Source organism: Ceratotherium simum, chromosome 11 (assembly GCF_057802395.1).
Source record: "Ceratotherium simum simum isolate JZ-2026a chromosome 11, ASM5780239v1, whole genome shotgun sequence".
Taxonomy (NCBI): Eukaryota; Metazoa; Chordata; class Mammalia; order Perissodactyla; family Rhinocerotidae; genus Ceratotherium; species Ceratotherium simum.
The window spans coordinates 66,814,728-66,842,005 of NC_141910.1; the positions used below are offsets into that span (position 1 = coordinate 66,814,728).

A 27,278-nucleotide genomic window follows, 5' to 3' on the forward strand; every position below is an offset into this window, starting at 1 on the left:
TCTTTCCCTCTAATGAGCCTTCTGCAATCAATACCCACCCCCAATCCTTGACAAGCATTGCTGTGGGCCAATCCCCTCCCCCAAAAAGCAGTTAAATAGCACATGCATCTGAAGACACAACACTAACACGTGATAACAGAAATACGAAGGTGGTACAGTGGTGGATGTTAGCAAAGGGGTGTAGTGGGACAGGTGTAGGATTTGGAGTCAAAGTCTCCAGCGGGTGAATTCCAAGTTCAACAATGCAGTGGCTAACGTGGGAAAAAAACATTTTCTCTAAGCCTCAGTTTCCCCATATGTAAAATAGGTAACATGGTAATACCTACACGACAGGATTGTTTAAAGGACTGAGAACTGTATGTAAATAAGCCTAGCACAGTATCTGACACATACATCTGGCCTCAATGTTCATCGCTTATGGTCTACGACCTGGGATTTGGAGGCCCCATTCATTTCCCATTCTCTTTGGTTGCATAGATTCAACTCTATACCATCTGGCCCAGGCTCCCAATCAAAAATATTCCTTCCTCCACCCGACCCCACCCATTCCACGCAGATCCAGCTCCTATTCTGTTGGAGTGGGAAGGAGATTCACCTTCTCCTCTCTAGTATGTGAGCTCCTAAGGGCAGATACCAGGACCTGCCCAGCTCCACAGCCCCTGAGCCCAGCACAGTACCTGGCACAGGCTATTATTCAGAAAACGTTAGGTGGATGAAACCACAAATTATGCTGCTGCCACCACTCCCACTACAGCCCATGTGAGTGCAGCCAGGAGGCCCAGTCAACATGTCACTCTCAGTAACAAGAAAAGCCAGGGCTGGGAAAGCACTTCGTAAACACTGATACTAAATAAGTGTGAATTATCACAAGGAAGCCACTGTTTATTGTTTTCACGCAAGACTGAGAACCCTCAATTAACTAGAATGGTCAGGAAATGGGATGTTCCTGTTAATTTAAGTTTCTGGTGAGTCAGAATAAACCTCCAACCCAGGGCTACAGGTGTTCAGAAAAGGGAGAAAATTCTACCAGCTAAGGAGATCAGGGAAGGCTTCCTGAAGGAAGTGGGCCTTGAAGGATGACTAACAGGTTCCCTAGGAGCCCAGTACTATGCCAGAGACTCAGAGAGTCCAATATGAGGCAAGGATCTTGAATGTTGCTCCTGGACAAATTAATGGTCCCAAGCTGCTTAAAACTCCCTTCCCTGAGAAGCTCACCCTTCAATTCTCAGATTGAAATCCCTCAAGGATGAAATAGAGGCCCTTATTCTTCCCACACTGAGACCAAGTTAAAGACGTTCTCCCCTCTCTGGCAGGGAGATGAGCCGTGGACCCCTAAGAGACTCCCAGGACAGGTGAAAAAAATATCCTTCCTTGGGAAAAGAAAAAGATTTTGATTAATCTGCAGAGTTTTCTGGAACCATGCCCTGCCCACTTACACAGTCCTGTTTATGAATCACAAACAGGAAAACAATCAGATTCAATTAAGCCTATTGTTATTTTTTTGTTTGTTTGTTTTTGTGAGGAAGATCAGCCCTGAGCTAACATCCGTGCTAATCCTCCTCTTTTTGCTGAGGAAGACGGGCTCTGAGCTAACATCTATTGCCAATCCTCCTCTTTTTTTACCCCCAAAGCCCCAGCAGACAGTTTTGTCATAGCTGCACATCCTTCTAGTTGCTGTATGTGGGACACGGCCTCAGCATGGCCGGAGAAGCGGTGCGTCGGTGCGCGCCTGGGATCCGAACCCAGGCTGCCAGTAGCGGAGCGTGCGCACTTAACCACTAAGCCACCGGGCCAGCCCTAAGCCTATTGTTTTTAAACTTGTCATTTCAGCTCAAGAACAGAGAAGCTCTGACTTTATCAAATTCTCCATTCCCAGGCAGACGAGGTGATGAAAGAATCCATAACTTTCCACAGCTCCTGGGTTCCTTTGCTGAAGCTGCTCCAGCAACTGAAGGAGGGTCATTTTGACCTGATTATCTTTGTCTAGAAATCTTAAATCATATTCACTTAAGTAAAACATAAAACTAGCTGAGCTGTGACTCTTGAGTTGTTGGGAAGAGGCAGTTCTTTCATTTTTTTCTTGCGAGGACCCTCAGATCCAGCGTGGGGTCACTGAGCACCCACCATGTGCCGGGCACAGCTTTGTTGTTATGAGCCTGCGGACAGCCTTGTGAGACACGAGGCCTGCGCGCCTCTGTCACGTGGGGAAAGAGGCTCTGGGGCTGAGGACCTTGTTCCTGTGAGAGCTGAGGGAGCAGACATCCCAATCCAGGCTCCCGCCTCCAAGCTCACGGCACCTTCCACCCGAGCAGGGTGCTCCCCTACACGCCTCAGCCCTAGGAGCTCCAGATTATCTTAGCTCTAGAGGCTTAAGAAGCACAAAAATCACCCCTCGCCCTGATGTTGCCGAGAAAATCCTGGCAGGAGTCACAACTGCTCAGTGCATTACTAAATACCCAGGGCAGAGTACACAGTAAGCACTCAATAAATATTTGTTGAGTGGATTCATTTTTATTTATAGGAGAAGAGTTGCTTCTTCCACTACTTCAGCCCCATAAAATTTATCATTTCTTTCTTCGAGTTCTACTAAATTAAATGACGGTTCTAAGAAATGAGCGCTTCCACAGGAGCCAGAGGTCAGTGCAGCGCCTGGGGGCAGGGCACGTGGCCTAAAGGCCTCCTAACGTGGCCGGAAGGTTATGGGGCACAGGGGTTGCAAAGCAGAGTGTTGTGAGGCACCTTAGGGAGAAAAAAAGTGGGCAGCACAAATATAAAAAATACAAAAATTTAATTCCAATTCATAGAAATTTAGTACTTGTGCCCCTCCCTCCCAAAACTTTCTTTAATGAAAATAGAAGAATTTAATGGCAGCTTTGCTGGAGGTGGCAGTGGCACAGAACTGTGAATGTACCAAATGCTACTAAATTTTTCACCTTAAAATGGTTAATTTTATATTATATAAAATTTCACTTCAATTAAAAAAAAAAGCCTTTGCGTTTCTGGCACTGTTTCCGAATACAACTCCATTGCCTTGTGCCATGGAAATTCCACCAGCTGCAGGCTAGAAATCAGCAGGTAACAGAGAGCAAGTGAGACCGAACCAAGATTTTTTTTTTCTAGGAACACAAATGGTAAAGTGATGGGCAGGGGCAATTCTCACTGACCGTAACAGCGGCCATGTCTACGGAGATCCTCACCATGGACCAGGCGCTGGCCACGTATCGGGGGTGTATTATCTCATTTAATCCCCACCACAACCCTAAGAGATGGGGCCATTTGTTACTACCCCAGCTTATAGTTGAGAATACTTGTTAAGAAACTCGCATCTATGAAGAGCGCGTTTAGGGCCAGACGTGGGCCCACTGTTTAATTAAGAATGGTCCCTGTTCCCAAGAAGCTCGGAGTCTCGGGGTGGAAGGGAGCAGATGAGTCAATGGATGAGGAGGAGGAAGCACATGGTGGAGAGTACTAGTGACAGAGGTAGCACCCAGAAGCAAGTGTTGCTCACCCGAGTAAAACCTTCAGCGGCCTCTCCTCCCGATCTGAGTCACCTTCAGATTTCGTTTCTGATTTCTCGTCAGGGAGGCATCCAGGTTCTCCAAGATCTAGGTAGGACCTCTCGCCTTCTCCACTCCACCCCTAATTTGCCCTGGTTCTAGCCAACCTTGCCCAAGTTCACACGCCTATCTCACCTCCATGCCTTTGCCCAAGCTTTTCCCTCTACCTGGAATGCCATCCTTGGCCTGTTCTTAGTCTCTCACTGATGATTTTCAGGGATGTAGACCCAACGCGCCTGGGTTGGATTCCTAGTTCTGCCTTCACTGGCTTTGTCGTCTTGGGGAAAACTTAACTTCTCTGAGCCTCAGCTCAGATGGGGATGATGGTGTAACACCAAAAAAGCTACAACCCCTAGAAAGATGTTTGACGGACAGTGGAGAGAGTGAGCTTCTGCTGTCCTTTCGTCCAAGCCTGGCTCCCCAAGGCCATTCACCAGGGAAAAGCTTTGTTCTCAAAGAGGCTGCAGGGAGGAGGTGAGCCCCACCCTGCACCCAGGCCTTGCAGAGCTGGGCCTGCAGGAGCCGACATGAAGGGCTGTCACTGGCCAGAGGCGGGCAATTTGAGCACCAAGAAGAATAATTACTTCATTGGATTAAGCACACTAAATATGTTAAAAATCCGTATGCTCATAACAATACTAAAAAAAACCCACTCATTGGTTGGCTTTGGAGGATGCTATGGAACCAACTCATTTTTCTGAAAACTGGTGGATAAATTAAAGAGCCTTTCCTGTATGAACTGTATTTTGGGGGACCCAAATAGTTGATGATGAAAAGTCCTTTATTAAAGAATTCCAGCAAATAAATCAAGAAGGAATGATAAATTAGGATATTACTCTGCAACCTCTAATGAAATCAGGGATCTTGGCACTGACTCTCAGTTGTGGCTAAATCCAATGCCAAAAGGCTGACGGGGAATTTTTAAATGGATAGATCAGGTTGACAATCCCTGAACCCACTGGCCGATGGGAGCATCATGAAGGGGAACAACCAGACACAATGCGCCTCCCAGTGTGAGGTGATGTAAGGGACACATCGGCACTTGGACATCTCTGGCCAAACATTGAACCTGAATCTGATCAAGCCTCAACATCAAACTACCAATGTACTGAATATACAGGGACAGAGGCACATCTTCAATGACAGACCCGTGAGGCAATCAGCAACATCCAGAAAGTAGGGAATTGCAAGAGACCAATGATCTGGTGTTTTCAACAAATAAATGGCAAGAAAAAAAAAAAAGAAAAACTGTTATAGATCAAAAGAGCCCTAAGAAACTTATCAAAAAATCTAATATATGAACCTTGTTTGGATCCTGATTGCAACAAACCAACCAACTGCAAAAACACATTAATGAAACATCAGGGGGAACTGAACACAACTGGATATCTGGGAAAATAAGAATTACTGCTAATTTTTTATTTAGGTGTGATGATGGTTTCTCAGAAAGAGAATACCTTTAGATATACACACACAAGTATTTTTGGATGAAAGATATATCTGGGATTTGCTTTAAAATAATCCAGTAGGGACAAGAAAACTGTTTGTTGGGGGAGGGGGGGTTATAGATAAAACAAAATTTTTTAAGAAGAGGAATGCATTCATGGGGGCTCATTATAATATCCCCTTTTGTTTATGTTTAAAATAAAAGATATTACAGGAGAAAAAGCAGATTTGGCCCCAGAACCTTTGGACTTGGGGGGAAATGGTAATTTCTGGCAAACCAACAGTAAAGGGAAAAAGTTTGGATTCATCTTTCGGGCAGAGTCTCTGTATTCCAGAAGACAGCCTCAAAGGACATGTTGGGTACACAATGGTAAGTGGAGATTCTATCCTGGCAAACAATGATTTGAAGCAGTGTGGATCTAGAAAAGAATCGTCTTCAACGTGGTTGAAGCCAAATCTCTATAGTTTATGTTGGCTTTAAAAGGATGTTTTGTTTTATTTTGTTTTCTTTCATTCTAAATATGGATTTAGACTATACTGTCCTGGAAAATGACTGTTTGTTCCTGGAAGGTTTGTGTGTGTTCTTGTTCAGGCAGCTACCCAAACAAAAGTAGGAGTGGCAATCCAAAGACGTCAGGATGGATGTGAAACAAACTTTCCCTGTGCTGGGTGAAGGACAGCGGGAGAACACGCTCAAAAAGCCCATTCTGGGGGCCGGCCCGATGGCGCAAGCAGTTAAGTGTGCGCACTCCCCTGCGGCGGCCTGGGGTTCGCCAGTTCAGATCCCGGGCGCACACCGACACACCCCTTGTCAGGCTATGCTGTGGCGGCATCCCATATAAAGCAGAGGAAGATGGGCACGGATGTTAGCCCAGGGCCAGTCTTCCTCGCCAAAAAGAGGAGGATTGGCAGATGTTAGCTCAGGGCTGGTCCTCCTCACAAAAAAAAAATCAGCATACTGTTTGATTGATTCATGCAAAACATATAAAGTGACATAAGTACTTTGCAATTTAAGGAGATGGCTCAAGTGGGCAAATATCTGATCCTGAAAGTTCTGAAAATCAGTGTTATGTCCCCAGCACATTCTGCCGCAGCACATGGCAGGGTGTCTGGACTACTGGAATGGGGGATTCCACACCTACAGAACGGATAGAGTCAGGAGCCCTAGATTTGAACCTGCTGCACATACTCGATGTTCTTGAGCAAGTTACTTAACCTCCCCAGGCTCCCATGGCCTCATCCGTAAAACAGGGCTGATACAGGCCTTGTGGCAAGTTTTTTGTTAGGAGCAGAACAAGGAGTGTGAAATGCTTAGCGCTATGCCTGGCGCATATCGAGAACCAAACGCCCCGGAGCTGGAAGTGGCTGCAGCAGCAGCAGCTACAGGGCTGGTCTCCTCCTTGTTCTACCTGCCCTGTCTCAATCTGCTCACCTGAGAACAGACTCCTGCCCTGAGATGACATCTTGATAATCACCCAGTCCAACCGCTCTACGTGTATGGGAAAACGGGACCCCAGAGGATCCATCATCGTCAACCCTATCTATAAGGCTAAACTGGAGATACTCAGGGAATATGCAATTTTAGAAGAAACATCTTGACTTTCAAATTCAGCTCCCTCCATCGGGAATGTCCTTTCCTCCTCACACGTCCCAATAGTACACCCCTTTAAAGTATTAACTCAGAGGCCCTTCCTCCACGGCGCTCTCTGTGACATTGCTACCCAGAAGGCTTCTTTCTCACCTTGCATTTCCATAATACCTTTACGGCATTTTACCCCCTTCTACTACCAACCACGCTGCAAGCCCCAGGCCTTGTTCTTTTTCCACCCCTCCCACCCCAGCACATATCACAACATTTAAGCATAAAGAACTTTCGATAAATGAACAAAGGAGCGAGAGGGAGGACTACATGATTATTTCCATCTACTTCAGGGAAACCCACCTCTAATTCCTAACCAACTGCAAAGGCATCTGGCCTAATGAAAAGATAAACACATCAACTCAACCCCTGGTGTTCTCCATTTGCCACAGTAGGTTTCTCATCACCTAATTAACAAAACACCACTGGATCTGGGGAAGATGTGCAGGAAGGCCTGCCAAGGAGATCAATCACGGGAAGAGAAGCTTTGATTCATGGGTCTGAGGGGCTCTCATCGTTGGCCTTACTGATGACAAAGTGTGGCTGGTTCCCCTTAGGCAATTAACACGTGCCCACCGCTCAGTGCCCAGAGAACCCTTCTACACACAGCACCCCTGGCTCGGCTGTATGTTAACTACCTGCTTACATATCCGTCTGTCTTCCCATGTTTCACAAGGATAGGAGATGCCACCATCCACACTCAAACAAGGACTGGTAGAATAATGCACCAGATGATTGGCCGTGGCTAGAAATATTCCTGCCAGGCATAAAGAATGGCATTGCTGAGCAGGAACCTAGGTCACCTAATCTCACCCCCTCATTTCCCAGGTGAGGAAATTCCCATCCAAAGAAGCCCAAGGAAATCAGTGACTAAATCCTGCCTAACTCCTGATTCCCATCCCTGCCCACATAAGGAATCAAATATATAAGAATATCCACAGCACATAAGTTCATATTATATTTTCAGAAAAGATCTTCTCACATGTATATGGTGTACATTGCACACATTTGTGGCTACAAGAGAAAATTTTTATTTATTTTTAAACACACCACAGCCACCCCAGGCTTACGGAAAAAGGAAGGCCCTTGTGTGGACATACACGCCTCTCCCAGTTGACCCTTTCAGGATTAAATGAATATAATCTACCAAATGAGCCAAAGATGAGGGCACAGACATATATCTTCTAATTATGCACGCACTTGACAGTCTGGAGAAGACGTCCGTGCCCAAAGACCAAGCCCCCGTAACCCTGGGAACAGGATTGAGAGAGTGAATGACGTGGAGCCCCTGTTCCGCTCGCCTCTGCTCACGGAAGGGAATCCCAGACAGTCCTCTTTCAGGTGCTAGATGTCCCCCTACCCCGCCCCCGCCCCCCCAACACACACACACAACCAACAGAGGGAAGGGAGAAGACAGGGAGGAAGGGGCTCTCTGTGCTGCCCAACTGGGCGCTGGCGAACTGGACGGAGAGTCAGAAAATCCGAATTTAGTTTCAGGATCTATAAATGCAGACCCTCTGATATGCTTCCTTGACTCATCAAAGAAGATGGAGTGAGAAAAGCAAAGGAAGAAGCAGGCCTTGGCGTCTCCCCAGGTGTATGTAACACATCAAGTGCCTGCCAGGTGCTTGGGTCACAAAAGCGTGCAGAGTTGGGGAGTGAAGGGGAAACCCTTCCTACTCCAAGGAAGGGCTTGCCTAACCGAGGACTTAGGACTTGCCTGTGTCAACGTTGTTATGCTTAATACTGTCTTTCCCCCAAATTCTGTAGTGTGGACAATAAGCTTCAAAAAGAGAAGAGAGAGATCAGCGAACATCTGCAAACGTAGGGGAGGTTTCTTAGAAGATAGAGGACTCTGCTGGACTTGCAAATGGGGAGGGTGTGTGTAAGCAAGAGGAGGGAGGTCACCCCATTAATGGTCCTCGGTGCCTCGAATTCTTGCAAAGCTACAAGTCTTGCGTTAGAGGAAAGTCACGATGGAAATCCCATCATGGCTTTGCCTGAAAAAGCTCACAACTGACTCCCAATCTACACGGCTAAATCTTAGCTGGTGGTATCTAGGAAGGACACCTGGCTGTCAGCTTAGAAAACTGGAGGCTGGGCCCCCCAGCCCCCTCAGCTCCACCTGCTTTTGCATTCAAAGACCTGGAAGAAAGCTTCGCAGATTGCATCAAGTTCTCAGAGGTAGCTTGGAAAAGGCACAGAATCGGGGGTCAGCCTCACTGACCTGACCACTGCACCCCACTCCCACCCCACCCTCCTAAACCCTTGCAACAGCTTCCCATTGCTCTGCGGTTACATTCTCTCATCTATATAAGCCCTAAAAGATTGGCCTTGGCAGGCCTCCACCTGCCCACCCGGCTGCACACTCCCGCCCTCCAGACAGCCACGCTCCACTTGTGACACGGGCTGAGCCCTCCGATGCTCTTGCACTGCTTCCTGGGTCAGGGCAAACCCCCTCCCCACAGCCTCGCAGTTCCCTCCAACTCATCTTCAGATCAAGTTCCAGTCTAGGTCAGGTTTCTTCGCTCTCTGCTCTCCTGGAATTTTCTTCCCATCCAAGTATATCCCTCCTTGTCCATTCAGGGATTCTCTGATAAAGTCTAACTGCATCACTCAACTAACACCCATGTGCACAGTGTCCACATGTGCTGGCTCACCAGTCTGTGCCTGATGCCTGACTCACTACAGATGTTAAGAAATATTTATTGTAGCAATAAGCAAACGTGACTGATAGCTTTGATGCCAGCCTGTCACTTCTTCGTTGTAGAACCATAAGTAAATTGTTCTGTCTCTCTGCACCCCTGCATCAACCATGAAGGTTTCCCAACACTAAATACTATCATTTTCCCTAATTTAATAACTATTACAACATGCCTTACTATTGCTTTCTTTCCAATGTTTGCTTACAAGTAACTTTGAACACTTTCATCATTTGTTATAATGTATTGATTTGTTATTATTGGATTTCCTCAAGGACAAAATCAATATTCTGGTGCTAGGTCTATTATTGATCATATTCTTGATGTGTGTACCTTTCTCTAAACTTATTACATATAACACAGAGATTTGGAAATGTTTTTGATTAATCATCACAAAAATAATATTGTATTAAAATTAATTGGAAGAAAATATCATTCTATTAAAGCCTATCAAGATTGAAAGAGAATTTTAGGATAATAAGTGGTGGGTGCTGCTACACTGTCATTTCCTGGCTTGTTGGTGATTCTCTCATTGTTTCCACCACATCAGGAATTACTGAGGATAGAAAGCAGCTCCTGCCACTGGTTTTCAGGAGCTCGTTCCCCATAGTGACCCAAAACACCACTATCTTTTTTTTTTTTTTTTAAGAAAATTCTGTTTTTGGGGCTTTTGTTTGCAGGGGAAGATTCGCCCTAAGCTAACTTCTGCCAATCTTCCTCCTTTTTTTTCCTCTTCCTTTCCCTCCACAAAGCCCCAGTATATAGCTGTGTACAGTCGTAAGTTCTTCTAGCTCTTCTGTGTGAGCCACCGACACAGCACAGCTACTGACAGACGAGTGGTGTGGTTCTGTGCCCGGGAACCAAACCTGGGCCACCGAAGCAGAGAGCACAGAACTTTAACTGCTAGGCCATCAGGGCTGACCCTTTTCTTTTTTTTTTTAACGTTCCCCCCCCCCCACAAAAGTTGGCCACTAGAATTTCTGAGGAAATCAATAAAAGAATATATGACATCTTCCAGAAACTAAAACCACAAGGGTGTCTGAGTTGGGGGGTCATCTCTGACCTAAGGCACATGTGAAACCTCTATCCAAGCTGGGGGGCCAAGACACGGAAATGCATCTCTTAGGCCCACACAGCTAGCACATAGGTCTCTTAAACCTCTGAAAATCTTTTCTTTTCACAGTCAGCAGTGCTGTGGCCCCTTCTTTTCCAGCACTGGCCACGGAGCTTGACCCTCTGGAGGCTGGACAGCCTAGTGGCACCAACACAGCCTTGAGGCCAGACAGACTTCAGGCTGAATCCCAGCTGCACCCTTCCGAGCTGCATGACCTTGTCGTTGAGGCTTTCACAGCCTCTGTTCCTCAGCTGTGAAATGGAGACCATAAAACTTACCTCACGGGCTTGTTATCATAATTAAACTATGTACTCATTCAGCCTACATGCCTCACTGTAAGAAGTGCTACCGATAAAATAATACACAAGGTAGATGGAGATACAGATGACGGACCTGGTACAATGTTTGTGGTCAGTAAATATTTTCATTGTATTTGTAATTACTGCCTTTATTGGGATAAACTATTAAAGGAGCAAATAGATGAAGTGAGGAAGGTCCCAAATTGTACTGGTTCTGTAAATTTAAAAGGAAGTCCAGGCTCTGATAAGTAAAAAATCAATTAAGCCCAAACATTAATAAAAAGGGAATCCTAAGAGTATGAGTCCTGAAAATAAAATGGAGCAAACCTGGCAGGAAATAGGCACTTCACATGTGTTGCTGGTTGGGCACATCTCAAAATTATCTTCCTAAAAAGTATAATACAAAATAGAATCTAAAAATACCCTCCCATGGGCCAGCCCAGTGGCGCAAGTGGTTAAGTGCGCGCGCTCTGCTGCGGTGGCCCGGGGTTCGCCGGTTCAGATCCTGGGCGCGCACCGGCGCACCACTTGGCAAGCCATGCTGTGGTGGAGTCCCATATAAAATGGAGGAAGATGGGCATGGATGTTAGCCCATGGCCAGTCTTCCTCAGCAAAAAGAGGAAGATTGGCAGATGTTAGCTCGGGGCCAAACTTCCTCACAAAAAAAATAAATAAATAAATAAAAATAAAAAAAAAAAAATACCCTCCCTCTTTAATGAACTGGGTCAAAATAACTCAGAGAGAGAGGAAACACGTCTCAATACTTCACATCCCATCATAGAAAGAATCCCATGATGGAAAGAAGACGCCCTCCTCCCAGTCACATCCCTTTCCCTCTCAGCTCCCCACCACCACTGCAGCAATTTACTCAAAAGAGCTTAGGAAAAAAATGAATAAATGCAAAGTCAATAGGGAACACTGCTGCATTAAACAGTGTCCCTTCATGAAAAAATTGAATGTGTTCATTAGCCAGTTCCAGGAGGCTGCGGCACTCTGCTTGGGTCCCATGGGTGCTGGATGATGGAGCCCTGGTTCCTGCCTTCAAGGAGCTAGGCAAGCACGGGGAGGAAGGCACAAGTAAACACGCGATGATAGTGCCCTGTGGTCAGACAGAGCCTGTCACTGAGTGATCTAAGACTCTGAGATGGGACCTGAAACCTCTGCCCTGCATCACAGCCAAGTCATGTCACAGCTGAAAATGGGGAGTGAGATGGTATCTCATGAGCTGTTAAATTTTCTTACCTCTCAGGCTAAAACTGAGATCAAACTGTAGTCTGCCAGTGCTCTCCCTGCTTTCTCGCTTCTTTGTTTCTTAGCCAAAAGCTGGCCTAGGAAAATGCACCAGGGACCTATCTTCTGTCCTCCTTACACAGACTTTCTCCCACAGAGGTGCCCGGTGTGGTAGAAGGCTGACCAGTATCCATTCTCTGCTGTAAAGATGTCAAGTACCCACTATTAGCTCATCACAACTGAGTCTTGGGGCGGGGCCGGGGGGGGGGGGTCCCTTTTCTAAGCAGCTGGAACCGTTGAACTAATAAAGTAACGATCTGTTACTTTAATGATACTTTTGAAAAGTTCCTATAAGCAACTTTTATATATTTTATATACAATGTTTTAGTTGCTACAATAAGAACTGTTTACTAACCAGAAAAGGCAACAATACCACTTTCATTTTTTTAAAGCAACAATTCTAAAATGTAAAGAAATTATGTAAACAGGATATATGATAGAATACTCTGCAGATATCAAAATTTGTGTAGTAGAAGATTTACATAATGACATGGTTAAAGGATCCTAGCACACCCTCAGGGAAGTTGTATGCACAGTATGATAGCATTTTTTGTAAAATTTACATTATATATGTACATTAAAAAGACAAGAAGGGGGGCCGGCCCCGTGGCTTAGCGGTTGAGCGCGCGCGCTCCACTACTGGCGGCCCAGGTTCGGATCCCAGGCGCGCACCGACGCACCGCTTGTCTGGCCATGCTGAGGTGGCGTCCCACATACAGCAACTAGAAAGATGTGCAACTATGACATACAACTGTCTACTGGGGCAAAAAAGGGGGAAAAAAAGGAGGAGTATTGGCATGGATGTTATTAGCTCAGGGCTGATCTTCCTCACAAAAAAAAAAAAAAAAAAGACAAGAAGAATTTCCCCAAATAGTAACAATAGCTCTTTCTAGGTGGAGGAATTATAGTTGTATTGTATATTTCTGTGTTTTATAAGTTTTCTACAATTAACACATATAACATTTGAAATGTGAAGAAAATGCTTTCTAATCTTCTCACCAAATAAGTACATAAATAAATTTTCCTCAGAAAAAACAGAAAGACTGATGTAAATGGCTAATGCAATTACTATTGATCAGCTCTTGCCTGGAATTAACAGCACGATGGAGGCTCGGGGCTCTGCTCTCCAGGGTTCCCTGTGGGGAGACCCCTTACACAGTCGGGGCAAAGGACAGGGCCAGATAACAGTGTTCAGCCATGTCTTTGATGTCCTCAGCCATCGCCCCAGAGAGCCGAGCAGTGGAAACAAAAGATGATTCTTGCAGTCCTGGCTGCAGCCAGCCTTCCTGCTCCCACCTTTTGGTACCGCTGTCCTTGCCGACGCTGACCTCTGCACTCACACACAGGCTGCATTCGTGGCGTGGTCAGCAGGGTCAAAACCTCTCTCCAGATTCAGCCAATGAGAGAACAATTTCTTTTTTTTATTTTTTCCAAATGATCTTTGGGTCTTCATGGCTCAGCTGGAGTAAGAGTGGAGTTTTTGAAAGAAATGAGCTTTCATAAAAAAGACAATCTTCATTCCAAAATTAATCAATTTGTGTTTACAGGGATTATCTCAGGGTATGGGGATTACAGATAAATTTTAACTATGCTTTCTATTTTTTCTCCTATAAACATGTTTGTGTAAAGTAAAAGTTTAAAATAACAACGATAATTTAAAAAATGTAAACCCACACTCCCAAAATTGCACTGGAGTTCTGTGTGTTCTGTACACAGATTTTTAAACAGCCAGCTGCTGGAGATGACCTCAAAGGAGCTGACAGCTGAAGTCAGAGATCAGGCAGGGCTGCAGCTGACAGAGGAGACCAGTGGGAGCCTAATCCGGTCATGCCCATGCCAACCACAAGGTCAACTCCACCCCGCAGGTCAGTGTGCCCCAGATTGACCCAGGACACCCCGTGTCACCACCTCTCCCTGGAGAGAAAGGCTGCCAGCTGCCCAGCAGCAGCAAAACTCCACAGGAACTCAGCCTCCCACCACCTACCCAGAATCACCTGGCTCACACCCCACTCAACTGCCATCAAGTCCTACAGTGTCCCTAAGCTGAACCATCCTTATGGATCTCATGAAGCCTAGAATTATCTATATGAGCACCTCAAATTTATAGTGTAAACTTTAGGCACTTTTGTGGCCCAATATTGACTTGATAATAAAAAGCACCAATTCTTAAAATCTTAAAAGAAATCAACACAAAAGCAATTCAATGGAGGACAGATAGCCTTTTCAACAAATGGTGCTGGAACAATAGCATAGCCATAGGCAGAGAAATGAACCTTGACCTAAACCTTTATACTTTATACAAAAATCAACTCAAAATGGATCACAGACTTTTATACATAAAAGATAAAACCTTCACAAAAAAAATACAATTGAAAATCTTCTGATCTACAGCTAGGCAAAGAATTTCTAGATTTGACACCAAAAGCACAATCCTTAAAAGTATAAGTTGATACACTGGACTTCATCAAAATTAAAAAGTTTTGCTCTGCAAAAAAACCCTGTTAAGAAGATGAAAAGACAAGCTACAGAATGGAAGAAAATATTTGCAAACCACATATCCAACAAAGGCCTAGTAGCGAAAATATTCTTTAACTATTAAAAAAAAATCCAATTACAAAATGGGCAAAAGACATGAAGAAATATTTTACCAAAAAGAATAAACAGATGGCAAATAAGCCATGAAAAAATGTTCAGCATCATTAGCCAATAGAAAAACACAAATTAAAACCACAGTAAGATATCACTACACACCCATCAAAATGGCTAAAATAAAAAATAGTGACAACACCAAATGCTGTTGAGGATGTAGAGAAACTGGATACACTAATGATGGGAATGTAAAGTGGTACAGCTACTCTGGAAAATTGTTTTGCACTTTTTTATAAAATTAAACATGCAACTACCATAAGACCCAGCAATCGCACTCTTGGATATTTATCCCATAGAAATTAAAACTTAACATTTACACAAAAACCTGTACACAAATGTTAATACCAGCTTTATTCATAACAGCCCAAAACTAGAAACAACTCAGATATCCTTTGACAGGTTAATGGTTAAACTGTGGTACATCCGTAGCTTGGACTACTACTCAACAATAAAAAGGAATGAACTATTGATACTCAAAACAACTTGGATGATGGGGCCGACCCGGTGGTGTAGTGGTTAAGTCCACATGCTCCCCTTTCGGTGGCCGAGGGTTCACGGGCCAGGATCCCGGGCATGCACCTACACACCGATCATCAAGCCACGCTTTGGCGGCGTCCCACATACAAAATAGAGGAAGATTGGCACAGATGTGAGCTCAGGGCCAACCTTCCTCACCAAAAACAAACTAAAAAAAACAACTTGGATGAATCTCCAGGGAATTATGCTTAAAAAAGAAAAAAGCCAATTTCAAGAGATCACATACCGTATAATTTCTATTTATCTAACATTCTTGAATCCACAAAATTATAGAACTAGAGAACAAATCAGTTATTGCAAGGGGTCACGGGCTGGGGAGGCCAGGGGTAGGACAGAGGTAGCTGTGGCTCTGAAAGAGCAACACGAGGGATCCTTGTAGTGACGGCACACTTCTGTACCTTGATGTATCAGCGTTGTGTGATACTGTATATAGCTTTGCAAGATGTTACTATTGGGAGAAACAGAGTGGAGGGTACATGAGAGCTCTGTATTATTTCTCACAACTGCATGTGAATCTACAATTATCTCAAAATTAAAATCCTAATTAAAAATAAATAATACAGATTAGCCTTTTTTAAAAGATACTCATCTTGCTAGCAACTTGCCTTACGCACTACGCTACCCGAGCAGTAGAGAATGCTCTTGCCCGGACTGCTTGCTTTGTTCATCGGACATTCGAGTGTGGCGAGAGGGCTGCGGAAGATACATTGCTGTTCCTTACCATTGTCTCCACGTGAGAAATCTCTTGGGGAATTTGCAAGCTTTATACAATATTAATGGGGATTAGAAGGGAGCATCCAAGGGCCAAGTCTCAGCCTGTTCCTTTTCACCCACAAAAATGACCTCAAATAAATGTAAACTGAGGGAGTTAAAATCCAACAAAGCATTTTTGTTCCCTTCCATGGTGATCAAATCATTGAAAGAAGACCCCACTGGTGACCCCAGCCCCAATCTGAGAGGCATTTGCATCCCTGCGAGTTGAGCGCAGCGTACAGTGGCCAGTGCCTGGTCCCAACAGACTGAGAGCAGGAGATTGAGCATTTCTGGGAGGAAACTGGATTCTGAAAACAATCAGAGCAGCAACTCCACCGTAGGAGGGGTGAGAGGAAAGGGAAGAAGCACCCAGGATGAGGATAGACAGAGCTCTGCAGTCAAACCCATGGAGGCTTGAAATCCAGCCGTGCTGCTTTCCAGGGCTGTAACTTCCATAACCTCTCAGAGTCAGGCTTCCCTCATGCGTCAAATGGGGCCATCGCTCTGTAAGTCACAGGGCTGCTGTGGCAATTAGCTGAGAGGGTGCACACGGCACCTAGCACAGGGTCATGGAGGTGCTCAGGGAGGCAAGTGCCCTTCCTTTCCCCATTCATCCAGATTCCACAACACCCCAAATCCCGCTTACCTGAGAAAAAGCACCTAATCCGAACTGAGACTCAAGAGGCTAATGCACACGAGGCTAAGAGCTCAGACTCTGGGCCCAGACTGCTTTCTGTGTCCAAATTCTACATCTGCCACTTCCTGGGTATGTGGCCTTGGACAAGCTACTTAACTTCTCTGTACCTCGGTTTCCCCCTCTGTAAAACTCACCTCCCTCATCAGGCTGTTGTGAGGTTGAGTGAGTTATATCGTGCAGTGCTTGGGAAAGTGCAGGAGCCCATTTTTCTACTGTGTCCTTTTGGGTATTACTTTGGTTAGAAGACATGAGAATATTTCCTTGGGAACATTTTTTTTTTAAGTTTGTGAAAAACAGTTATTTAGTATGATAACAGTATTGGATTAAACCATACGAAATTGTCAATATTATACCATTTTGATCTACAAAAACAGCAATTTCATATGGTTCTGCCGGGCAGGGAAATCTCTGGGCCTCAGTTTGCACATCTGTAGAATGTGTATCCTAGTCCCTACATTCTGAGGCTGTGGCGAGGCTTAGGGATGACGTAAAATGCTGGCACTAAGTAGGAGCTTAGTAAATGACAGCAGCCAGTTGTCAAAACCACCAATCTGCTTCCCGGCTACGATGCTCAAAGAACACAGCTTATGAGCAACATCTCTAAAGAAAGAGGTGGAGACAAGCAGATGATGTTACAGGCCCAAAGCCCCATGCATACCAGTCTATGTCACAGGGGGGAACCCTCTTCCCAAGAGGTCAATGACCCAGCGTAATCACCACAGAAACCAAGCAAGGGGTGTGAGTGACAGCGTAAACTGAACACCCCTTCTGGAAAGCACCTCCAAGGCCAGGCTCAAAGACAGGTTGGGGGTGATAATGCAATAATAGTAACAATAAGAAGTTTGGGGTTCTTTCTATGTGGGAGGCAAAGTCCTAAACACCTGATATGTAACACACTGAATTCTTGCCACCACCCTATGAGGTCCATATTATCACTGTCCCCATTTTACAGAGGAAGAAACAGACCTAGAAAAGATGAGGTAGCTTGCCCAAATATAGTCAGGTCTGCATGACTCCAGACAACCAGCTCTTAACCACACTCCCATTAGCTTAGCCACTCAGATCACCCCCATTTAACCAGCTTCAGGGTTATCATCATATAAGGACAAGGCAGACTAAAGAAGCCAGAAGTCAGCAGCTGTGTCAGGAATGGACTCCAGTTTCTAGATCAAAGATCTTTCCATTGACTTCTTGCCAGGGCAGTTCTCTAGCAGCTTCTAGAGCAGTGCTTCTCAACCTTTAGCACACATAAGACTCGCTTGGAGGGCTTTTGAACACACAAGTTCATCAGGGATTCTGATTCATAAGGTCTGAGAGGGACCCAAGAAGTTACATTTCTAACAACTTCCTAGGTAATGCTGACACAGCTGGTCCGTGGACCAAACTAGAGGATCCAGAAGATATCTTACAACCCCAAAGTCTCATGAGTCTGTGTGACGAGAAGTCACGGAAAATGGTTTCAGTGCTGGGAGCACCCTCAGACCAGACCATCCCCATGAGCCCATCTTCTCAGCCCAGCTCTGTCCAGCCACCACTCCCACACTGCATTCAGACAAAAACGGGTGCCCCACCACTTGCTGCCCATGTAAACTTGAGCGAGTCCATTGGCTTTTCTGCACCTCCATTTCCTCATCTTTACAATGGGTACAATACTCTACCAAGTAAGGAGTAAGGGAGACAGCGTATGTAAAGTACTTAAGCTTAGGATAAAGTCAGTAACTGCTCATTTCTTCTCTCAGTCACATTCATTTCCCCTAAGTCCCCAAACATACCAGCCAAAATTCTACTTTTTCTAAACTTTTACCATGTCTATAGCCATTAGTAAGGATAGCAGCAATACTTTAAATCTCTATAGTTTATAAACCACCCCTTGAGGACAGGGTCCACGGCTTATACCCTGTGTGTGTCCCTCACCACACCTACCGCAACATCTGGCACAGAGTAAGTATTTAATATGGATTTATTGATCAAGCAAACTGACTGAATTTGCTCTCAAACTAAAATTTGGAGAAGAAAATTTAACCTGCAGTGATGTGAGCTTACAGTAGTTCTGGCTTTCTGCTCAACCAAGAACCTCTCTCCTCTGCTCACTTCTCACAGATGCCGTAAACAGCCATGAATAAACAGGAGAAGGGCTGTGATTAGAAGACAAAGGTAAAGTCAAACTAGCATCCTGGACATAGTCAGGCAAAGAATCTCTCTTGGAGCTACAGAAATCAGAATGCCTAATTCTCTAAGCAAAACTGACAAACATATCTTAGTAAAAGAGAAGGCCAAAGGATTTTTAGGATAATCTCCCATAATAGTCTATGAGAAAATGCAGAAAGAAATGGGAGAGAGGATAGAAAGGAAAAAGGCAGAACATTTATCCTGAGATATGGCTGTTACTCTGATCAGCTCAGGGGCCAAGAGAAGGGGAGATTGAATGGCAGACAAATGAGAAGTCCACATAGAAATTAACCTGAAACAGATGAAAGTTTGGAAAGTTAATAGACCGGACATAGACTTTTTTTGATGCCAAGATTTGGCTTCAGAGCTGTAGAGCTTTGTGGTCAGACAGACGTGTGTTCAAATCCTGTTACAGCATCTTACTGCTATATGACCTTGAACAAGTTACTGAACCTCTCTGGGCTTTGGTTTCCCTACATACAAAATGGGAATGATAATACCTATGCCTCACAGGGGAATTGTGAGGACTGAATGAGATAACATATGTACAACCCAATGCAGAACCTGGCCCAGAGCAGCTACGTAATTGTTTGTCCCCATCAATTCTGCCCCACTTGTAATCACTAAAAGGAACACTGGGTTCCACTCAATCTGACAACTTGCAAATCTACTGTGACTGCAGTTTACTTCCACGGATCTAACTAAGTAACTGCAAAGTTATATTTCTGTCACGGTTGAACCAGTGTACAGTATTAAAATGAAAACTTTGTGAAACTCGCACAATTTAATACCACAACCAAACTCACTGGAGCCCATAATGAAGATAACTTTGCAGGACCCTGTTACTGTTATTTAAATGCTTTCGAGTAATTAAACAGTATGTAATTTTTTAATCTTACTAGGGGTGCCAGAATTGGCTGCACAATCAGTGCCCAGGTTTTCCCTTTGGGCTTCCATTTTATTCCTAACCCATGACTTGCAGGATCACCCTGGGGTGGCAAAACTGAGAAAGCAATGCAGTAGGATGGCCACCTGTATAGACACACCTTCAGAGTGAATGCTGGATGCCAAGATACACACAGAAGCCCGCACGGATCCTCCCTCACACCTAGGACATCTAGTCTGAGGGTCTGGTCCCAGTTTTGCAGTTGACAAGTTTTGTGATAGCTTCTCGATCTAAAACATGGGGATGATGAATTCTAAAGAGCAAGGAGGCCCTCGTAAATCCAAGGCCCAGATGGGCTCTTGTGATATGTGTCTCCTACTAAATTGAGCCGCATTCAGGTCTAACAGAAGACAAGAACGTCTGGCATGAAGCAGAGCCACAGGGAACGAAGAGAATCTTTTATCAAGCCAGAAGAACAGAACATTAATCGTAATCATCTTTTAAAGGGTAGGCTGTGTGAGTGTCTTCAACATCAAAATAAACCAGTTCATTTAAGAAATGTATAAATAATGGTGGTAGATCTTATTAGGGTGCCAGGGAATGTACCTGATCGCCCGAATCCAGAAGCACATGCTTTCCTAGCAATTTTTACGTGATGTTTCCAGTCCAAAACTATCCACCAACAACCAACAAACACCTACAGGTAAGAACCTCGTTGTGCACTGCCCCGGGCCGGCATAGGGGTGTGTGCACACTCGGTCTCCACAGCAGGCACAAAAAGATCACCGACAACATAGGTGTCATCTGTGTGTGCTCCAGCCTTACCCGCTATGGGAAGAAGAGTCCCACTCTTCCTCGAAGCCCCCCAAACCAGTGCTGGGAGCCTTTGTGTGCTCTTGCAAACCAACCTTCTAACTGCACCTCCAAAACTGAGTGTCCTCATCTCAGGGGGCAATCTTTGGTGTGTGTTAGGGACTGAAGGTTTGTGTCCCCGCAAAATTCATATGTTGAAGCCCTAACCCCCAGTGTGGCTGTATTTGGAAACAAAGCCTATAGGAGGTAATTAAGGTTAAGGATAAATTAAGAATAGGGTGAGGCCCTGATCAGATAAAGTTAGTGTCCTTATTAGGAGAGATAGCAGAGGGCTCTCCCACTTTCTCTCTCCCAGTGTGCACAAAGAGGAATGCCATGTGAGGACACAGCAAGAGGGCGGCCATCTGGCAAGACAGAGAGAGCTCTCACCAGAAACAATATCAGTCAGAACCTTGATCTTGGACTTCCAGCCTCCAGAATTGTGAGAAATAAGTTTCTGTTCTTTAAGCCACACAGTCTACAGTATTTTGTTATGACAGCCAGAGCTAATATGGGGGATGCAAGAAGGCAATATTGGATCTTCATTATTACATATCCCCTACTTTAAAAATCATAAATACATTAACGCTTGGTAATGGATTGACCCTGGTACCTACTTTGGGTGCACGTGTCATATATGGCAGGAGAGGTATCATGAGGAAACAGTGGTCATCCCACAGCTCAGGGGATCCCACAGCTCAGAGCACCCACACTTGTCCACCTGCTCTCAATGGATTGCAACATACCACAGCTTATATGTGGCCAGATTGTGATCTTGGATAACAGAACCTTTCCCATATTTTCTATGGAGACAAGGAAGGATAATGACAGTCATTGATAGCACAGAGGTTCACTGGCAGTCTTACTGCTGGAACGTAAAGCTCCATGAGAGTGGGAATCATCTGTTTGGTTCACTGCTGTATCTCCAGCATTTAGACTAGTATCGGCACATAGCATGTACTCAATAAATATTTATGCATTAAATAAATGATGAGATTTTGTTGCTAAAACATGTGTTACCTTTACAGACTGCAGATTTTTAGATTTTGGAAACAACTTTCTAAGCCTGTTTTAAATTTTTACAAATGAAGATTTCAATGATTTTAAATTCATTTTGTTAAATATAGAAATGCAAAACTCATCAGTTCATATCAGGGAACAGATATTTATGTGATTTGCATAAAAATACTTTTACATGGTAGATGCCCAAGGAGTAGTGGCTATAATAATAATTATTATTCAGCTAACTCTGGCATCTAAAAGCAGTGGAATGAAAAGTAGTTGTGAATCAGTGAAATACTCTTATATGCATGAGCACCTAGTTTTATTCTTCTCTTGTATTGCCCTCCACGCTTCTCCCCAGAGTCTAAGACATTTCCAAGTGCATAACAGATACTTTTATTTGACAAATACAAAACTAAATGACCTTTTGTCTCAAATTCTCCTACATCCGGAGTCAAGACCTCAAAGTAGAACCCTTAATTGTTCTCTAATTGTTTCTACCAGTATTAGGCTTGGCTCTCTATTCTGAGTTCTCTAAGTTCCCTAAAGAACAAAAGCTCATTGGTTCCTCAAATATTTACTGAGCACCTACTATGGACCAGCACTGTGCTGGGTGCTGGGGCACACGGGTAGCAAAGGAGACTTAATCCTTCACAGTTCAGGAGGGGGAGATGAGACATCAAACAAATAAGTACGTAATTACAAAACATGGTGTGTCACAGGAAGTGGTTCTCAACTTTTTTTTAAGGAAAATTGCCTACATATACCCCAGTTCAGAAAGATTTCATCTAATAATTTCTTTCCCAAATCTTTTTGAGTCAAGAGCATGCAACTATAATCAGAGTTCCTGATTCACAAAAGATTCCAGTTACTCCACAGTTAATGTCGTTCTGCACAAAGGGAAGAAGTCTGACATTGGATTGACCTTCAGAGCTGGATGACAGGTAAACGCACAGTTTCCAGCAGGTTTTTGTTTCTCGTTTTTTTAAGATGCTTACAGATCTCTCAGCTACCATCACAGATTAGTGCTTCTCAAGCTTGGCTGCTCAGCGGAATCACCGGGAGGGCTTGTTAAATGGCAGATTGCTGGCCACCACCCCCAGGGTTTTTGAGTAGGTCTAGGTAGGGGTCTGAGAAGCTGCATTTTGTACAAGTTCCCCGATGATACCAAAACTGCTAGTCCAGAGACTACAATTTGAGAACTACCACACTAGACTAAAAGGCGGACCTCAGCTTGAACAAAGTTCAAGTTGTAAGGAAGCTTATAGATTACTGAGGCCAAGCTCCTCAGGTGACAGATGAGACCCTGCAACAGAGAGGAGAACCAAGCCTCTCAAGGTCAAAACCGAACAAGTTAGGCAGGTTCCCTCTCAGGGCCTTTCTGGTACACAGCCTCCTGGCAAACCCACCTCCTTCCGCTGAGCCCCACAAAGACATGCCCTTCTCATTGGATTCTAAGGTAAACTCATCGTAAAAAAAACACAGAGGTATGATATGCTATAATGTCTTGAATTTGCTTCAAAGTAATCCAGTAGGGTTGCAGTGTGGGAAGGGAGGAGATAGAAGAAACAAAATTGACAAAATGTTGATAACTGGTGAAGCTGGATGATGATCACGAAGAATTTCATTATACTATCTTTCCCCTTTGGCAGATGTTTGAAGTTTTCCATAATCGAAAAGGTAATGGGAATCAGCTGGACCAAGATTTATCACTGCACATCTCTGAGAGGACTCAGGTTTCCCACACAGCCCCTGAGTATACTCCTCCCAAAAGAATATTTTGAACAGAATATTTTGACATGCCAAGCCTTGGCTGGGCACTAGAAGGATTCAGACAAAATTAAGACACAAATTTCTGTCCTGAAGAAGCCCATAATTGGGGTGGGGGGGAGAGTAAATAAAAGACAAATTATTGTGTTACAGAGACTAATAAATGGCATAAGAGACAATTAAGAGAGTGAGCTAAGAGATTAAGAAGAGTGAAGCAAGACAGCATCCTTTTCCACTTTCTATCCTGAAGTTAAACTTTTTTTTGCCACTTTCTAAGAGCAGTCAAATTTTAGAAGTGGGTATTACTATCAATCAGTGATGTTTTATCAAAATGGAAAAAACATCAAAAGTACAGGTAAAATGAAAAACGTAAGAATCTGCTAGAGAAATAGTTAATTTACAATTTATCCACACAATACAATATAAAATTATTTAAAATGACAATTTCCAAGAAATAATGATAATACTCATAACATAACTTTTATATGAAAAAAGATACAAAATGACATAATATATACATATCATATAATATATAATTTTGACCAATGGCTAGAAACATATACAATTTAGTTTTAATACCAGAAAAAATATACCGAAGTGTTAACAGTAATCATCTGGATCATAGATTTCTGATTTTTTTTTAACTCTTCCGTATGTTCTTAAACTGTTATGTCACAAATATATATTACTTCTACATTAGCCTTCCCCATCCTGTTTTTTTAAGTGCAATTACCTTTAAAGTACTACAATTTATCTGTATAGCCAGAAACTGAGCCAAAGCCAAGAGTGCCCATTAAGCAGTATATGAGCTGAGAAGATTAACTGTCTGGAATCTTTATGAAGGGATTAGAGGTCCACGGGCCCTCCGGAACGGCCAGGCCGGCGTTCCATGAGCTGCCCTCGGCAAGCCCTAATGGTCAGTCACCCCCACAAAAGCCCTAGAGGCTTCCTTTCCAGGTCTAGAACAGAACCACTGAAGCATGCTGGACACAGGAATGTGAGATTATTAAAAGCGAGTTGCACTTAATACATGAAGTGTCCATACCACAGCCTTTGTTTAAAGGTCCTGGTCCCTCTCAATTCTGATGGCTATGCCTGGGCAGGGGGCCTGCCCTCTCTCTATAAGTTACAGTCTCTCTTATTCTGATTTTTCAACCTTTTTTTAGCTCTACTTTGAACTAGCCTCTGAAAACCCTGGAAGCTCTAAACAAGTCAAATGCTGAATCCACAAACTGGACACAGTTTTCCTAAGAAAGGGGGTTTCTAATGGCAAGCAAAATGGTAGTACTTGCAAGAACATCTACAATGCTGAAGGAGTTCAGTAAATTGCTTACTAAATGAAAGAGTGATCCACTTCATAGTACGCATAGAAACCTTCAGACAGGTTCTATAAGATTATAAACTCTCCTATTAAAAATGACAAGACAAAAATACATATATGTAAAGTGTAGCTTCAAATTACCCACCCAGTAAAAGATTACAGGTATTGGTCCAAATGGCTGTTTTCACTAACTAAAAACATTTTAAAACACAAATAAACCATTTAAACCATCTGCAATAACAAGAAAAGCCAGGATGGAATTTCAGTTTCAACCTGAGCTTACTTCTTACTCCTTAAAGAAAACTTGTTCCAGAATGAACAGCAGTACCCACCCCATCCACTGCGGTGGGTAAATGGAAAATGTCACAGACCACGTTGCAAACTTAAAACGAACCAGATTTCAGTATGAAAAGACGTGTAGAAATATCTCCTTGCCTGTGCTTCACTTAATTGTTTCACATTTTAGATTTGGTGTTTGTTTCCTAGAAACAAACTTTTCTGAGCAAGCCCAAAGACAGCGCCCTGGAAGCAATGGATTGGTTATCAAGAATTCTTCAGATCTGCCCAGAGATTTAAGACATTCTAAGATAGTTAGAGGTGGGATTCTAATTGGCCTTTAAAACTTCCAATAACATTTTCCTACAAAGTGCTGCAAACCAGGCGACATTAACCCCCCCACCCCCCCAGCCCCCCACCCCCGCCAACGCAGACCTCCACCTCCCCCCATGTCTAACACCCAGTGTTAATTGCAGAAATGCTCTCACTGGAAATTAAAGTTTCTATTCAAATTAAATTTACACATTTATTGTTAACGAGATACTAAAAAAAAAACTTTCGAGCCCTGAAATAACACTTACGTCTATAACAAAAGTTTATTAAACAAAAGCTTCGGTATACAAATTAAGTAGTTCCTCTTTTCTGCTGGTCTTCATGACCAGGGATCAAGAGAGAGTTGACAGCAAAATGGCCCAGCATCCTTCTCCATGAATGGCGGGTCGTCCTGGCCTCCACCCCGGCCTGGCGCCCTGGAGGCCAGCCACACACACACACACACACACACACACACACACACACACACACAAACACGCCTTCTTGGACTTCAGGGAAGCAGCCTTTGTTCCTAAGACCCAAAACTGGGATCCAGCTACTTAGCCCCCCCCTCCCCTGAACCAGTCTTTCCAAGTATAGGGGCCCCTTAAAGACGGTCCCAGGGCCGTTCTGGAAAGAAGCCCCGTTTTCTCCCTTGTCCCAAGTGCTGGGAGCTGTGGCTGCCACCTCCGGCTCCAGTTTTTCTAGATACATAGACACAGACAGCGACGCAAGCACATGCTCCGTGAAACTAGTCCTTATTACCGTCATTGTCATTTTTAATAGCTCTCACCTATGGAGCGCTCACCATGTGCCAAGCGCTGCGCCAAGCGCTCAGCACGCGCGCGCTCTCTCTAACTCTGCGATCTCTCTCTCTCTCTCTCTCTCTCACACACACACACACACACACACACACACACACACGAGGCAGCTGCACCCAGGTCCCCGCACGTCCTGGGGGCTGAACCCGGAAACTTCCACACCTCCTTCGCGCGTCCAGCCGGGGAAGCGCCCCGGTACGCCCGCGCGCCCTTCCCTCCGGCTGCCCTTCCCGGCGGATCCCACCCCGGCCCCGCTCCGGAGCCCGGCCGCCCGCCCAGCCGAGCCCCGCCCGGCGCAGCCCCGCGCCCTCCGCCCCCGGCGGCCGTCCGCGGGGCCGCTCTTACCTCGGCCCTTTGTCCTCGCGCCGACGCTGCCCGCTCCGGTGCGCCCGCCGCCGTCGGAGGGCCAGCCCAGCCTCGGGCCGGGTCACACCCCCGGCTCCCGGGCTCCGGCTGGGCGGGGGGCGCGCGGCAAAGCCCGGATCTGCGGAGCGAGGACTCGACCCCTGACACCGGCCGCCCCCCGGAGTCCACCTCTCCGGGTCTTCGGGCCGACCGCGGAGGAGGGCCGGGCGGTGGGCCCGGCCGCCCGGGACCCGGGCTGGGGAAGGGTCAGGGGAGGGCGCTGCGGCGCCCGGACGCGGGGGCGAGGCGGGCCGCAGCCGAGCCCCGCGCCCTCCCGTCCGGGTTCGCGCCCCACTTCTCCCCTGGCCCGCCTCGTCTCGGCCGAGGACGCAATGCCCTCACCCCTGCCCGGTCCCCGCGCCCCAGGCAGGCCGGTTGCGGCTCCGCCGCCAGCCCCTCGCCTGCCCGGGTCGCTCCTGATGAAATTCCGAAGGCGGAACGGACTCCCCACCCGAGTGCCCCGCACTCGGCGACGTGCGCCGCCTGCGCTCGGGAACGGTGGCTTTCTTCTCGGTTCCCCGCGAGGACTTCCTCTCCGCAGCGGCCCCCGTCCCGCCCTCGGACACACACCCCCAACCTGCCCGCGGGGCCACACTGGAGCCCCTCCAGCCACAGGGGCCTTAGCGGGGGAGGGAGTCTGGAGAGAAGTTGGAGAATAGAGGTCATTTTGCCTCCTGGGACCCAGGCGCCCAGAGGGGACACGGCAGGTCTGTGAGGCAGCAGGAGCAGACCCCAGGTCTCCCAACCACCCGGTCCAGGACCCCCACCCCGGTCGCCCGGT

The 27,278-nt window shown here is 45.4% G+C and overlaps 1 protein-coding gene across 4 annotated transcripts in view; it reads right to left on the bottom strand.

The window, feature by feature from the left end:
• The window catches only part of GREB1 (growth regulating estrogen receptor binding 1), a 142,745-nt gene extending 116,095 nt beyond the window's left edge, over positions 1-26,650 (bottom strand). For 2 of the 4 annotated variants that reach the window (XM_087437132.1, XM_087437134.1), the window contains exon 1: positions 26,438-26,650. The gene's annotated coding sequence lies outside the window, so the exon portion shown is untranslated. The remainder of the gene's footprint in view (positions 1-26,437) is intronic. The other 2 variants (XM_087437137.1, XM_087437133.1) reach the window with 1 other exon arrangement.
• Positions 26,651-27,278: the final 628 nt, after the last annotated feature.